The sequence below is a fragment of the Balaenoptera acutorostrata genome, chromosome 17 (genome assembly GCF_949987535.1).
Source record: "Balaenoptera acutorostrata chromosome 17, mBalAcu1.1, whole genome shotgun sequence".
NCBI lineage: Eukaryota > Metazoa > Chordata > Mammalia > Artiodactyla > Balaenopteridae > Balaenoptera > Balaenoptera acutorostrata.
In genome coordinates this window covers 60361431-60377232 of record NC_080080.1, presented here as the reverse complement: position 1 = coordinate 60377232, position 15802 = coordinate 60361431, and the positions used below count along the sequence as shown (strand labels likewise).

At 33.9% G+C, this 15802-nt stretch overlaps 1 protein-coding gene across 5 annotated transcripts in view; it reads left to right on the top strand.

Moving 5' to 3' along the window:
* PKIA (cAMP-dependent protein kinase inhibitor alpha) overlaps positions 1 to 15802 on the top strand; it is a 103748-nt gene that overhangs the window by 42468 nt on the left and 45478 nt on the right. For 3 of the 5 annotated variants that reach the window (XR_009005824.1, XM_007185081.2, XM_007185078.2), the window contains one exon: positions 8611 to 8719. The exons of the other annotated variants lie outside the window; for them this stretch is intronic. The gene's annotated coding sequence lies outside the window, so the exon portion shown is untranslated. The remainder of the gene's footprint in view (positions 1 to 8610; positions 8720 to 15802) is intronic. 5 annotated transcript variants of the gene reach the window in all.

The window sequence follows — 15802 nt, the reverse complement described above, 5'->3', positions numbered from 1 at the left end:
AAAAAAGCATACTGGGAGGAAGTAAGACCTAGTGCTTTTCTAGTGTACTCTTGGCATTCTTCCAACTCTTCTGGAAAACATCATTCTATCACTTATATTCCTGTAGAACTGTAAGTTGAAATGAAGAACCTTCTTACACAGCCTCTTAGACAAAAGTATCACGATATTCCTAAAGAGACCCTATCCAAACAGACATATTTAAAATAATTATTAGTTCATCATTATGCCCCAACAAGACTGCAAGGTTGCTTAGCAACAGAAGCAGGCACCCTTAACAGGAACATGCATGGATGGGAACAATGGTGAAAAGTGATCGAAATCTTACAAAGGCAAATTCTTTGAATTAAATCTTTGTGAAAAGACGTCATGGGGAAAATGAGTTTTTTAACCTAAGAATTGTTTCCTGAGATTGATACATTATTTCATAGCTAAACATCAACCACTTCCCATAGAATAGATAGAACAATGGAACTTTTAGTCTTTACATAATTTAGGGCACTTACAAAACATTATTTATCAGTGTTAGCTTGAAAATGAATATTTCTGTGTTGTCCCATTATCTTTAAAACTGTACAGATTTATATAAAGAAAGGAAGTTACTTACAAAAATAAATACTACAAATATATTTGATTAACCACATGTTTTATTTTTATGTCATACATAATTAGACTATAAAAAACAAAATTGTATTCTTTTAAATTTGAACAAGATATAAGTATATATATATATATGTATATATATATATATATATATATGTATACATACATACACACAAACATGCATTATCTATCTAATTCCCATTTCCAGTGAAAAGAAAAGAAAAGAAAAGAAAAAGCCTACAAAGCATTGTCTCTTTGGGACTCCTAGATTGACTAATTTTTGACTAGTTTGACTGAATGGGCTGATTTTATACTACAATACCTGTAAAAGCACTAACTTGCTTCTGTTAGTAAATGGAAGAAAATCCAGTACATATGGGCTCTCTTGATGCAATATGTAAACACCCAGCAAGTTTCAAGAGTAAGCTCAACATCCTGGCAGAAAACCTCAACTTTGACCCTAGTCCCATCTCTGGCTTGGACAATTCACTTAACCACCATAGACCTCATATTCCTCATCTATAAAAGGAGGCCTCCAAGATTATTTTCGGCTCTAAAATTCCTAAAGTTCATGTCCATCAACTCTAAGTAGCATCACTCTTTTTTCTCATAGAAGAATTGTTTGTTTTACTGAATTGGTTATTTGACTACTGTCTTTATGTAAATATTAGAAGTAGCAGGCTTGTTCGCCAATACATTCACGTATCAGGCAGAAAATTTTCAATACTGGCTTTTTGTTTGTTTGTTTGTTTCTTCATGTCTGATTGCATGTTGCAGAGCTGATTTTTGGTTTCTGGAAGTTAAAAACATGCAGGTGCAGATATAATATGCTGCAGCCATTTATATCACCAGCCATAATGTTTTAAAACAACTGGCTTTTTTGCATAGTCTTTAGAAGAGGGTTAGATGAGCACTTCTGTTTTCCTTTTCTTGAGAAGTTTTATAACAACACCAAAAGGTCATCTTTAAAACGTCAGACAACATTAACAACAAAATCTTGGAAGACAGCCAGTCCACCAAGGAAACAAACCCAAAGGACTATTTACAGATGCAAACCTTAAAGAAGCAACAGAACCTGAGAGTTGGGTGAGGGCAAGGGAGAGAAATACTTTGTAGCAAAGAAATACTTTCAAGAGATGCCTCATGGCATTGAACTGTTGGAAACCAGTAGCAGTAAACAAACCTGACCCCCATCAATTGCTAAAGGGCACATTCATCAGGAAGTTGGAAGCAAGAAGTCTAAGATCCTGAGTCAGAGAAGCAGAATCATGAGCCACACCCACACTGGGTTCTATTTGCTATTGTTAAAACAAAGAGAAGTTGATGTAAATATTTGAATTGCAAGGAATTGAAAAAGTGGTTTTTAATCCCACTAGTTGATGCCAGGCCAGGTTTTTGATTATACAACTGAGGATGTAGCTCTATAGTCCTGATAGCTGAGTAGTACAGAAGATGCTGTTTTCTTCCCACAAAAATACCACTTCTACTAACAATTCTAAAGGGAGAGAAAGCCTCTAACAGAGAACACATTAAAGGAGAGTCACAGTTATTTAAAACCAGAAACTTAATATTGATGTAAGAAGCAAGTAGGTTTAGGAAGAGAGCAAGCTACAGAAATTGATAAACGCTTTGCACTTTTAGTTGAAATTTTTAAAATTATGAACAGAAATGGAGGATCCTCTGCAATTTGTATTTTATCCAGTATTCAACTAAGTGGCCTATTAGTTGAGTAGGATGAAAAGTATCTTGCTGGCAAATGTGGAAACTAATACTGAAACAAAATTATAAGGCAGAGACATATTTTTGTAGCAAAGGATTTCACCAGCTTTGTCAAGGTTGACACCAGAATCATATTATAGTTATACTTAATATAAATGTTAGATTATGAAATACATAAATGTATATTCAGGAGAAATAGTCAATAAATTGTACATAATGTACTACAGTAGTAAATGTTAGGTTCTTTTCAATGAATACCTTATAGTGTTTTTGCGATCTTTTTAAAGAGCCTAGTTTTTAAATAAATACTATTTCAAATTTGGGAAACGAGAAGTTTAAAATAAGATGAACCAGATTTCTACAATCCATTTTCTGATGCTCAAAGTGGGCAGACTGCAAAATGGAGCATGGCTGAGGCCATGTGGTAATCTGTGTGTTCCTTGCACTGTTTGAATTATATTATACATCCATAATATTCAGGGGCACAAATCACTCATAGGTTATGCTTTTTAGGCAAACTTTTACACACGAATAACAACTAATTAGAATAGACCTTAAGCAAAACCGTGATGTTTGCTTGTTTCATCAAGCTCCACTTTCTGAGTTTCCCCTGGGAGTCTGTCTATTGCTCTGTCTTCTCTATTCCCTAATACCCTCTGCAGAACCCTCATGCCCTCAAGTTCTCTTCCCTCTTACACATCATCAAAACTTGCTTTTGGATCATTCAAGCTGAGATAAAAATGACTAAGATCTTAAAGCACAACCAGTATTTGAATTTTAATGGGAAAAAAAGATTTAAGGTAAAGGGATGAGATTCAGAGACAAAGGGAAGAAAGTTGAGTGCCAACCATCAGTTAGTAGATGAGAAGACATTTTTAGGCATCAAAACTTTTCTGCATCTCTAATCATAATACTAATTCTGCAAGCTATATGGTTGGAGAGATGCAATCATATGAAAGGCTCAAGATACCAGAAAATAGAAACAAAAACTATTTCTTCTTAGTTCATAAATAGGGTGTAGGTTTACTAAAGAGGGCATTAAAATTGCTCCCTGTTTCCTGAACCCAATCCAGCCAGCAAGGGAAAGGAGTTGAATAATGTGGCATTTGAGTTGGTTAATGGCAGGAGAATTCAGAGTGGAATTACAGATGTAAAATGGATATCAGGATGTTATTTGTGTGTATGTGTCCATTGTGTATGTGTATAGAAGCCACCTCTGTCATCTAGGAAAAGACATTTAAATCTTCCAGAGTTATTAATTCACTGAGAAGAAACGATAAACTTCAGCATCATTTTGTTGCTAAATTGGGTCATATTTGAGGGATGAATCAATAACAATGATTTCCTTGAAAGGTCTCTCAAGGCTATTGATTTTTTTATGGCACTGGTATGCAAGGGCGTTGTTCTGAAAGGACACAAACAGGTAATACTATCTTTCAAGAATTTTGGTAGTAGTAGTTGAGCAAAAACCACAACATGATAGAAAGCACTTAGTTTTCTTTGTCTCATATACAGAGTTAAAATTAAAAAGTGAAAAGACCCTACATTTTATCATTTTATATTTAACACTTATCTACATAAGTGTTAAAACAAATTGATCTTACTACCCATTATGATTATTAAGGTACCAAAAAAAATTCACTTTGAAAACGATTCCTGAATATGGATACATTTTGTATTCAGAATCACATGGAAAAAGAAGCCTCTTAACTTACATGGGCCAGTGTCCCATAGTTATTGATAATTATTCATGGAAAATAAATTAATTTTCTAACATTCCATCATTTGCTATTTTTTTAACAAAAGAGGGATTTTATTGTTCAGCACAGGGAAATATAGCCATCTTTTTATAATAATTAAATGTAGTATAATCTATAAAAATATTGAATCACTATGTTGTACACCTGAAACTAATATTGTAAATCATCTATACATCAACAAAAAAGAGGGATTTTAGTTTTTTTATCAGCTGTTCTGTTCTTTGTTAAGAAGTGAGGAAAAAACCACTTACTGATTCCAAGGAAGTCAGATTCTTGATTTGCCTGATGATTATAAATATGAAAAAAGTGTTCTCTACAGAACAGTAGCTCTTAATCAAAAAAAGGCCGGCTCTAACATATTCTACAAAGAAGAGTGTGCCAAGATATAGAAATCCTTTTTGATTTTTTTGAAGTTTAAACAAATAGTGTACTCTGCATGAATTTTATCTTTCAACTAAATCATTCTACTGTGGAATTTATGATGCTATAGTACTAGTTTACGAAGAAAGTGTAGTAGGCTTCACATATCTCCATATCTTATATTGATGGCATTTAAATTCTAATACCAAACTGTTATTGTTTCATAAACTAGGAGAAAATTGCACTGATAACAAGCAGGAGAAGCTGGCAGAAACAATAGATTTTCAACTCTTTGCTTTCTATTGTTTGTAAGCCTAATTACCCTAGTTGACCAATTAATGACAACACATGACAAAATTTTCCTAACTGCTAATTAATTAGCTCTAATTTCACTAGTTTTGTTACTGCTAAGGCTTCCACTAATTCTACGTGTGAATGTCTTCTTACCCTACTCATCCTATTTTCCTCTTTGAACTTCCCCATATGTAGAGAACCCATTTGATTGACTTAAGAGTCAGAAGATACTTATAATCAGAGAAAAAGCAAAAAAGAATGACTATAATGCCAATTAGTATAACTATTAATTAGAAATTATGTTTTGAGGATTTTCAGACAGAAGAGGGGTAGAAATGATAATAGTTTAGTTTTAGGAAAGCTGTAGTACACAAATATAACCCCAAATCACACCACAGATAATTTTCCAGGAATTTAATATATCTGATATACACTCAATTTGTGCCCATGAATGGTGAGCAACTAGAATTAAAGGAGAATCACATAGTTACATTTCTGGACAAATCAGGTTATCCGAATGATGTAATAATGGCAGTTTACCTCAATCACTTCTTAGGCTTTCTTATTTACTATGCTAAATGTTAAATGAGATTTCTGAGTAAAAGCATTACAATGACTTCAGCATTGTGGGACATGAAACACAGTGAGAACTCAGAGCAGGGAAGGAAATAAGTAAGGTAAGAAGGAAAAAGAAATGAAAGAGCTGAAAGATGTATTACTTGGCTGTCAGGTGTTAGGAGAGTTTATTTGTGCTTTTTCTTAATCTTCATAATGCTTTTGTCAGAATGGTAGTAACATACCCATTTTTTTAGATGAGTGACCTTTAACTACAGGTTGCACTTGATTGTCTGCCAGGTTTTCAAGTCTGTGATGGGGACAGTAATGTCAGAAATTTCAATCCCAGTCAAATCAAGACCTGGTAGAAATACCATTATGGAAGTGCATAGTTTTGACCCAAATTTGACCACATTAAAATGTTGTTCTTTCTTCTCCAGGATGATAGTCTATATTTCAAGAAGAATTGTAATTCTTGCCCCATAACAATTTCTCTGAGTTCTTTGTGCCAACTAAAGCCTTTGATTGATTTTCATATTAGTAAAGCCCTGGAATTATTTGCAAAATGCTATGAATAGTTATCTACTTATCTAATTATTTTTAGCAAAAAGATGCAGAGCTGTTATCAGATTCTCAAAACTCAATCAGATTACCTAACAGTTTACATTAAATGAGGTAATGAATACCCCTTCTGGATCCAAACATTATAATATTTTTAATCCTTACCGTGGTCCCTGAAACGTCTATTATCTCTAATTATCAGTAAGGGAACTGAGGCGTAGTAAAGTCTAAGTAAGTGAGAGGTCTGGAATTCAAATCCAGGTCAGTTTCAGTCTTGAACACCACTAATTCTATAGCCTACACTGCATTCCATACTCTCACTGTAGATAATCAATAAATGTTCATTTATTTCCTTTACCCCAGTTGGGGACAAAGAACATGGGTGTGTGAAAGAAAGTACAGATTAGTTTTAATGTAAATGCTAGTCAGTAGTTACGGAATATTCATATTGTGCTAGGAGTTGAGCATTAAGTACTTTACAGGCATTCTTTTATTTAAAATCTCATATATATAATACCTACCTTAGGAAGTAGGTAATATAAATGTGCCAAGGTGATTGAAATAACGTGGTCATGTACAGGCAATGAAACTGGGAAAGAGTTTTCTGGGCTGATGGCTGAATTTTGGCCAAGACATTAAGGGGAGAAGGGATGAGCACTGGTGGGGAGACTGAAAACTTATTCATCGTAGGGAGAAAGCACTGGTGTAAGCATTGTACTGCTTGCTCAAGAACTGTTACCCTCATAACCCGAAAACTGAGGTTTTGCTGAAAGCTGAAGGCAGATTTCTTGCAGTGTGAAAAAAAATTTACTGATATCTATTCATCTCTTCATGTTTGAACATGACTGTTTTGCAGATTTGTTGAAATGACTCAAGTTCTCTTTCAGATCTGGACTAAATGTCTGTATCACAGCATTAGGGCCCATGGAGCAGCATTTGCAAGCCCACACTCACCCCCCCCCCCTTTTTAGTGTTCTGCACTCTGGAAAAGCAAACAACAGCAACAACAAAATCTTATTTCCTTTTATCTATAGTTATTATTAATCTTGTCAAGAAACCCAATTTGATATATTTATGCTAAAATATAAATGAAATTTTTCCAGTTTTATTGAGATTTAATTGATATATAATATTGTATTTGTCCAAGGTGTACAATGTGATGATTGATATATATATATATATATATATATATATATAGTGTGAAATGATTACCACAATAAGTTTAGTTAACCTTAATTCACATAATTACAAATTTCATTTTTGTGATGAGAACTTTTAAGATCTACTCTCTTACCAACTTTCAAACATAAAATACGGTATTGTTAACTGTAGTGACCAAGCTGTACATTACATCACCATTACTCACTTATAACTGGAAGTTTTTATCTTTTGATCATCTTCACTCATTTTTCTCACCAGCAACCCCCAGCTCTGGCAACCATCATTCCATTCTTTCTATCATGAGTTCAGTATTTTAGATTTCACATATGAGATCATAAAGTATTTATCTTTCTCTGTCTGACATTTCATTTAGCATAATGCCCCCCAAATCCACCCATGTGGTCACAAATAGCCAGATTTCCTTCTTTATCATGGCTGAATAATATTAGGTTGTATGCACCCCATTTTCTTCATCCATTCATCCACAAAAAAAACACTGAGGTTGTTTCCATGTCTTGGCTACTGTATTGGGTTGGCCAGAAAGTTCATACAGTTACTGAATACACTGTTCAATAAAACTTGGTGAAAATGAAAAATGTGTCTTTTATTTTTACTTAAAATAAATCTTTGACAAAGCCAGTAGGCATCCCTTTGAGTAATGACTTATATCACATTGAAATATTTTAAACATATGAACAGTAATAGCTTAAATGACAAATGTTACTAATATTGACACAATTTATCAAGGAGAATATGTTAGAATATGTTAAAATGCAGATGGACAGTGAAAGAACGAATATAACTTTTAACTAAATATTGTCTTGATATTTAGACCATTGGTTAAGAACATAACAGGTTTCATCCATTTCAAGAAAGCAGAATATTTGCAGATCACTTAACATTTACTAGGTATGTTCTCAGTCTAGAAGGATATATTTCATTTACATGTGTCATTTAATTTAACCACATCCCTCTGTAATAGATAGTGTTATCCCTATTTGCAGATAGGAAACAGGCTCAGAAAGATTAAGAATGTTACCTAATTCTAGTAAGTAGCCAAACCCAAAATGATCTAATTCAAGGGCAAAGCTCTTTCTGACACATCAGTGTGGGTCTTTATCTCTTTGAGAATTGTTGAACATTAAAAGCCTTCTTCCAGGTAAATGCATAAAGAAACAACATGAGCAATGATATAACAATACAAGTCTCACTAAATAATTGGTGTGTTTGGCCTTGCTTTTGCTGATAGATCTTTTTGCAAAATTGCTTTTCTCTGAGATAGTGGACTTTAAATATTTTCTTTGAAGACTTTCCTAAATTATACCTATCAGAAAATTACTTTGCTTTAAGGCTAAAGAAAAATGAAAGCTTACTTAACTACACTTAGGTGCCAGGGTCATACTATGAACTCTACACCTGCCAGGATTCACACTAAGATAGGGTGGCTCCACAAACTGTCCATAGTACTGTGATTTCTTTCTGATATTTTGAAGTAGAAATAATTTAGTAACTATTCACAAAAGAGAGAAACACTGTTTCTTGGTCCTCAATATCATACTGCTGTAGGCTAATTCTCTCTCTCTCTTTTGTTGCCCCTTAGTACAGAGAGTGTGTTTTGGGGACCCTCCTTCACAATCTTCTCCATTCCAAGAGCATCTTAACATAAATCCAGGACTTCTCAACAGCCAGTTTTGCCAGATGGTCTTAAGGTTGGTTGTACCCGTATATGTATAATCCTGAACTTCTCAAGTAAGGTCCTTATAGAGCATAATGGCTAAGAGAATTGGTGCTGATACCAGACCTGAGTCCAAATACTGCCTATGCCCCTAACTAGCTGTGTAACCTTGGAGAAGTAACTTAAGCCCCTTAAAGGGATCAGATTTCTCACCTGGAAAATGGTATGATAAATGCATCTACCCCATATGGTTAGTGTGTAAATTAATGTAATTTGAGATGGTGCATGTTAAGCATTAGCACAGTGCCTGTCTCTTGTTAGTAATACCTGCTTTTATTATTAATTGTTCTCTTTATATTCCCAGTTTCAGCTAGGTGCCTAACATATAATAGTTGTTTAGCAAATATTTACTGGATTGAACTAGCTCTGAAATTTAAGCATTGGGTCAACAGCAAAGTAGTCATCCCACCATCATTTCTCTCACAGAAAGGGAGAATAGATGGAAGCCAGCCATCATACTTTCTTTTCTTATTCTAAACTTCCCATCCAGCCCCAGCAATAAAATAATCTTCCTGAACCCCAACAATTTCGAGAATTTTTCAAATCACACTATTTGAAAATAGTTGGGTTTCCCTAATCTAATATGTCCCAGGACCCCAAGGTCACCAAGCTTATATTAATGAAGTCTAGTTAAGATAAATGATTACAGTTAGTAAACCAACTGCTTATGAGCTCATTGGGCTTTTTAAAATTTACTATCTGCACTTCATAGAGACACAAGTATTTTGCTTTTGTAGGACAGTCAACAGTCAAAGTAGTCTTTTAAAAAGCACAAATCAGATGCTATTATTGCACTGCTTCTAACCTCTAAAGGCTATCTATTGTAAAGAGATTAAATTTTCAACTACTTAGCCAGGCTCACAGAGACCATGTGCTCTGGTCACTTACTAAATCTTTCCCTGACCTTCATGGGGTTCGAGGCACAGTTGTCTTTTTCAGTCCCTCAGATGCAACAAGCTCTACTTCTTGCTCTCCCAGCTTTAGATTGGCTAATCCTTCTACCCAGACAAATTTCCCTCTGATCATTAAGGTCTCGGTTCAAACGCCACCACTACTATCTTGACCAAAGAGACCTGCCTCCTCAGTGCATCTCCATCCCATTGTCCAGTCGTATTTCTGTCACTGTACAAAATTTATTTACATGTTTACTCTGCCTTCCTCCACCACTGGACATTTGCTTAAGAGCAAGGACTTTGTGATTTGTTGCTCACCACTGAATCTTCCAAAGCTTGCATAGAAGGTGTGCAGGAAATGTGTGTTTAATAAATGAATAAATATGTGAATGAAAAAAAACTGTGAAACACTAACACAAGAATATTTTTCTTTCAAAAGAATAATGAAAAATAGTTTCATTCAATAAGAGTCATTCTTAGTTACTGATACATGACTTAGTAGTTCCCATTCAATTTAAAATGTTCCATTTTTTTCTGATACTTCACAAGTCATTAATTAAATGTTGTTCACTTTTAAGGCCAATCTGTGAGACATTATTTAACTTGTCTACTCTAAATTTCCAGCATTAACTCAGGCAGGGCTTCACCAAGTACTGATCATGTGACCTTGGCCTCTCATTGCCTCAGTTTTCTCATTTGTAACATGGGTATAATAATAGGCTTATTTCATAGGTCTATGAGGAGGAAAACCTCACATATATGTGTGTGTCTATATATATGTATTTAAACAGTGTCAGAATAGTGTCTGGCACATGATAAGCATTATAGAAGTATTGACTGCTGCTACTAGTACTGTTATTATGAGAACTAACTGTTGAGAATAATCCTTCATATAGTGGTTTATTCCACTGAAGATAAAGGAAACTAATAGAATATTTAGAAATCAGATTAAACACAGAAAGTCAGTAAAATATACCAAGACAGAAGATGATGAGAGTGTAAAAGCATAGAAGAAAAAAAAACGGTTTTTGTTTCTGTTTTTCTTTTTCTTTTTTAAAGAAGGAAAGAGCCTAGAAATAGGACAAAAACTATTCCTTGGCTATACTGACATGGAGATCGCTGGTGACCTTCTTAAGTAAAATTTGAGGACAGTGGGCAAAGAGATTACGGTGAGAGAAGTCAGATGGATGTAAATTATAGAGTAAATGGGATGTGAGGAAATGGAAACAATATATGAAGATAACAATTTTGAAAAGTTCAGACATGAATTGGCTAAAGAAGATATGCAGGGATTAGGGGAGGAGGGAGGCTTTCATGTTACACGTATAGTTTTTAACATTTTAAGTAGGAGTTACTAGTCTAGAATGAGGTTGAATTTTGGCAAGAATCATTCATAAGCAGTAGATGGGTTGTAGAAAATGCAGTGCTGTGAAGTACTTGAGAAGATGAGAGAAAATGAAATGCTATCTGTAGTGCACATGGCCTTTTAACTTTAACTCCTGTAGTAAAAGGGAATACAAAGATCAGTGCAAATGCTAATGAATTAATGGATTTGGCAGTGGACTATTTACTGACTTCTATGTTCTTAATGAGTTATGAAGCACCTCACCAGCTCAGAGTGAAGGAAGTAGAGAGGATGGAGGAAAATTTGAGGAGGGTAGGTAAAGCTTCTAAGAAAATAGTCCTTAAGGAGAATTAGAAAGAACTTACTGTAAGTCAGAGCAATATTTCCAGTCTTGAAAACCCATTTGAAGTTAGTGATTATTAATTTATTGGAATACCAATTTGCCCTGCCACATGATTTTTCTCCAGCTACCTGGATATAAGTTACACAGAGGCAGAGAAGAGTGAGAGATAACAATTGAGGGAAAATACAATTAGTATTTTTTTTACCTTTTTCCACTTCCCCGCTCCAACTCTGGGCAGCCTTCACGGACATGGCTTCCCTCCCAGCCTCCAGGAGCACTCTGTTATCAAAGAATTCAAAGAAATGGAACATAGGTTTCCAACTTATTAATTTAGCAAGATCGAAAATTATATATAATGTCTTCTGTTGGCAAAGATCTTTGCAATATAATTTGGTTCCATCTTTTGACAAGTAATTTGGCAATGTCTAGCAAGATTAAAATGTTAATAGCTTTTTACACATTAATTCTAATTCTGGAAGTTTATGCCAATAAATAATTTATAATCCAGAAAATTATTATATAAAGATGCTCATTGTCATGTCATTTGTAATAACAAAAAATTGGAAACACCTTTAATTGTTAACAATAGGAAAACAGTTTAGGAAATTATATCCACTTAGTAGAAAATTACACAGTTACTATATTATAATTACAAGACGATGGAGCAAAATAGAATAATGCTTAATAAAGAAAGAATGAAGAAAGCCGACCTAAAATTGTGTCTTCCTTATGACATAATTATGTAAACATATGAATATTTATTAAAACTTAAAACCAAAATAAAGTTTTAAAAGCTCTGTACCAGTAATGGGGATTTTATGTTTGTTTCAAAATATTTTTTAACATGACTCTTATAATTTTGTTTTTTCTACTCCTTTTCGTAAGACTTTCTGATTATTACCTCATTTTTCATTTCACAGTTTCAAATAAAGTCAGCAATTTTATCATCAGAGAAGATTAGACTTATTTGACAGTTCATAATTCCAAGTTATTTGGTATAAAAAGACCATATGCACTTGTAGGTGCTTTCAAAATAAAATTTCGAGAATTTTTTTTTTTTTTTGCTTAGTCTTTCCTAGTATGGAGATTAAGCAAACTACCTAAAATTGCTAGCCATTCTTTTTTCATTTTTCTCATTTTATTCATTTATCTTGCCCTTCACAGAAATGATAACAAATGAGTCTGCAGTTGCATCTGCCAATTTCTTAAATCCTCTATTATCCACATTATGAAATCATACTAATATGAATGCTTCCAGTATTTTCAGAGCTCTTTAGTTATTATACTTTAGCATTCTGTATGAAGTATCTTATGTAAGTGTAAAATTTAGACTCAACTTCTGGAAGCTTTTGATTTCTTAGTTCAAAAGTGAGAGATCCTTAGTTCAGCCATATGATTAACAATTACTTGTATAGTAAAAAGCTCCTAAATTATTGTTTTATGGATACCTGGCAGTTTTCTTGCCATTTCTCAGAAGTTCTCTATTAAACACATTCTCTCTCTTTCCCCCCCACCTCGCTGTCTCACACACACACACACACACACACACACACACACATTGTGATTAAAAGCACAGACTTTGGCATTATGAAGTCTAATGTTCTATTTCCAGTTCTGTAGTTTCTGGGCCACTTCACTTTAGGCAAGTAACCTAATGTCTCTGAACCTTGTTATTTTCATCTGTAAAATAGAGATTACAATTATATCAGACAATCCTCAAAACATCCGTAATGATTTTAGAGTTTCAGAGTCAGGTACAAGCAGGCACTCAGTAAATGGCTAGTGCTTTTATTACTTTATTATTATTTAGGTCTTGGTTTTCCTTGAGTCTGTGAGTCCCCATAATGAAATGTAATTTCCAGTAGATTGAGTAACACCTGTTTTCACCAAAAATTTTAACTGAGTTCATTGCTTTCTGTGCAACCCAGATTAGTTTTCTGCCTTTTTTTCTGTGCCATATGTAGGTGTTCAATAGATTTATTTAATAAATGTATGGATGCATGAATGTGTAGATGAATTTTTAACTGCTTCTTTCTGAGAAGGTAGAACAAATGTGACACAGTAGAACAGATAAGAAAATAGTCCATGGAAAAAATGGCAAAGTCACGTATGTGCCCAGGGCCAGCCTAAGAAGACTTGCTTTTTTTTTTTTAAGGAAAAATGTGTTGAATAGCTTATTTTAATTATTTTTAAAAGTTAAGTACAGGGATTTCCCTGGCTGTCCAGTGGTTAAGACTTCGCCTTCCAATGCAGGGGTTGTGGGTTCAATCCCTAGTTGGGGAGCTATGGTCCCACATGCCTCGCAGCCAAAATACCAAAACATAAAACAGTAGCAATATTGTAACAAATTCAATAAAGACTTTAAAAAGTGGTCCACATCAAAAAAAAAAGTTAAGTACAAAAATTTGCTGATGATTTCCATATTTAGCGCCAATAAAAATAATGTGAGATTAGCTGTACTAAAACAGAATTTTGAGCTACATTCACATTAAGTGACATTTTATAGTCTAAATTTATGGAAAACTTCTGAGATAGCTGATAAAAAGTAAGATGGTGAGTGACCTTTGAGCAGAAAAAGACAGAAAGAGAAATGGCCTTTTCTACATTCTATTGTGCCTCTAAGTAAAATGCTTGGTAATCTAGCTACAAAGCTATATGTCATTTGGCTTTAGGCACCTACTGTGATTTACCTTGTGAAGATCAGATTTTGCCATGGAGAGGATTTGTAAAAGTATCACATATTCCAGTACCATTGGCAACCACAGCTACCAAAAACTCCAATTTAAATTGATGAACCTAATATCAGATGATAGTATCATTTCCTTGTGGGTGTTTTGGGAAAAGGTGGGTAGGAAATGTATAAAAGTGAATCCTTTATTGACTGAAATAACAATTCATCATTTTGAAAACATAAAATACATTAAAGTTGTTATAGCATCATGCATTAATATTTCACTGTACTTTAGACATTGCCTACAATCAATGTTTTCTGCCCTTTGAAACAGAGTCATGCTTGTGGTATGCATTAATCATATAAAAGACTAAACACTGAAAAGAAATTCAGCCTTTAAAGACAATTTGCTTTGATTTATTCAGTGGGTTCTTCCAAAAAGTTAATACCAAGAATTATTGCTTGTTGAATTGGAGTTACAAATTCTTTCAGAGTTACTTAGTATTTTCTTTAATATCAGTATCAAGGAAGGTAAAGCAAATTTACATATTTATTAGGAAATACAGGCACATAATCATAAAACAAGAAAACACAACTTTTTTATAGACTTTATTTTTTAGAACTTTTAATTTTATAGAACAATTGAGAAGATAGTATAAAGTGTTTCCATATACACTATACCCATTTCCCTCTATGATGATCAACTTATATTAGTATGTTACATTGTTACAATCAATTAACAAATATTGATACATTATTGTTTACTATAGTCTATACATTAGTCCAATTCCTTAGTTTTTACCTAATGTCCTTTTTCTATTCCAGGATTTCATCCAGAACATCACATTACATTTAGTTGCCATGTTTCCTTAGGCTCCTCTTGGGTTTGATAGCTTCTCAGATTTTCCTTGGATGACCTTGACAATTTTGAGTAGTTAGGTTTTTGTAGGATGCCCACTACTGGAATTTCTTTGATGCATTTTTCATGATGATATTGGGATTATGTGTTTTGGGGAGGAAGACCACAGAGTAGAAGGGTTATTTTGTCAGATCACATCAAGTGTACAAAGTATCAATATACATTATGAATGCTGAGGTCGACCTTGATCACCAGGCTGAGGTAGTGTTTTTCAGGTTTCTCCATTGTAAAATTACTGTTTTCCCTTTTTCATACTGTACTTTTTGGAAGGAAGTCAATATGCTCAGCCCACAGCTAAGGAATAGGGAGTTATGCTTAAGATGGAGTACTACATAAACTATTTGGAATTCTTTTGCACTGGAGATTTATCATTTCTCCCTCATTTATTTACATATCCAATTATTTATTTATATCAGAAGAACTCATGGATTTTTACTTTATACTTTGGGTTATAATCTAATTCTACTTTATTTACTTTGTTCCTCAAATTGCTCTAGTCCTGACCCTTGTGAACTCTTTTCAGTTGGCTCTTGTGCCACTCTGATGTATCCCCATCCATATATTTTTTTTTTGGAACTTCCTTACTTTCTGACACTATAAGATGGTCTAGGCTCATCTTGTATATTTACTGCCCCAGTCCTAGAATCAGCTATTTCTTCAAGGATAACTAGGTCTTTTTAGTGGAGAACGGTATCAGACAGCAGGATCTGGGTGTGGGGTGTGCTAATTGCTGCTCGGATGTCATTGCTTCTAGATCTCAGCTGACAGAGTAAAGAGATAATATGTGTGTACATTACCCATGTATATGCACATATCTATAAGTATCTCTCTACATAACCACGTGTATTAAGGTAATATGAAGCAATATTAAGCTGAACATGAATGT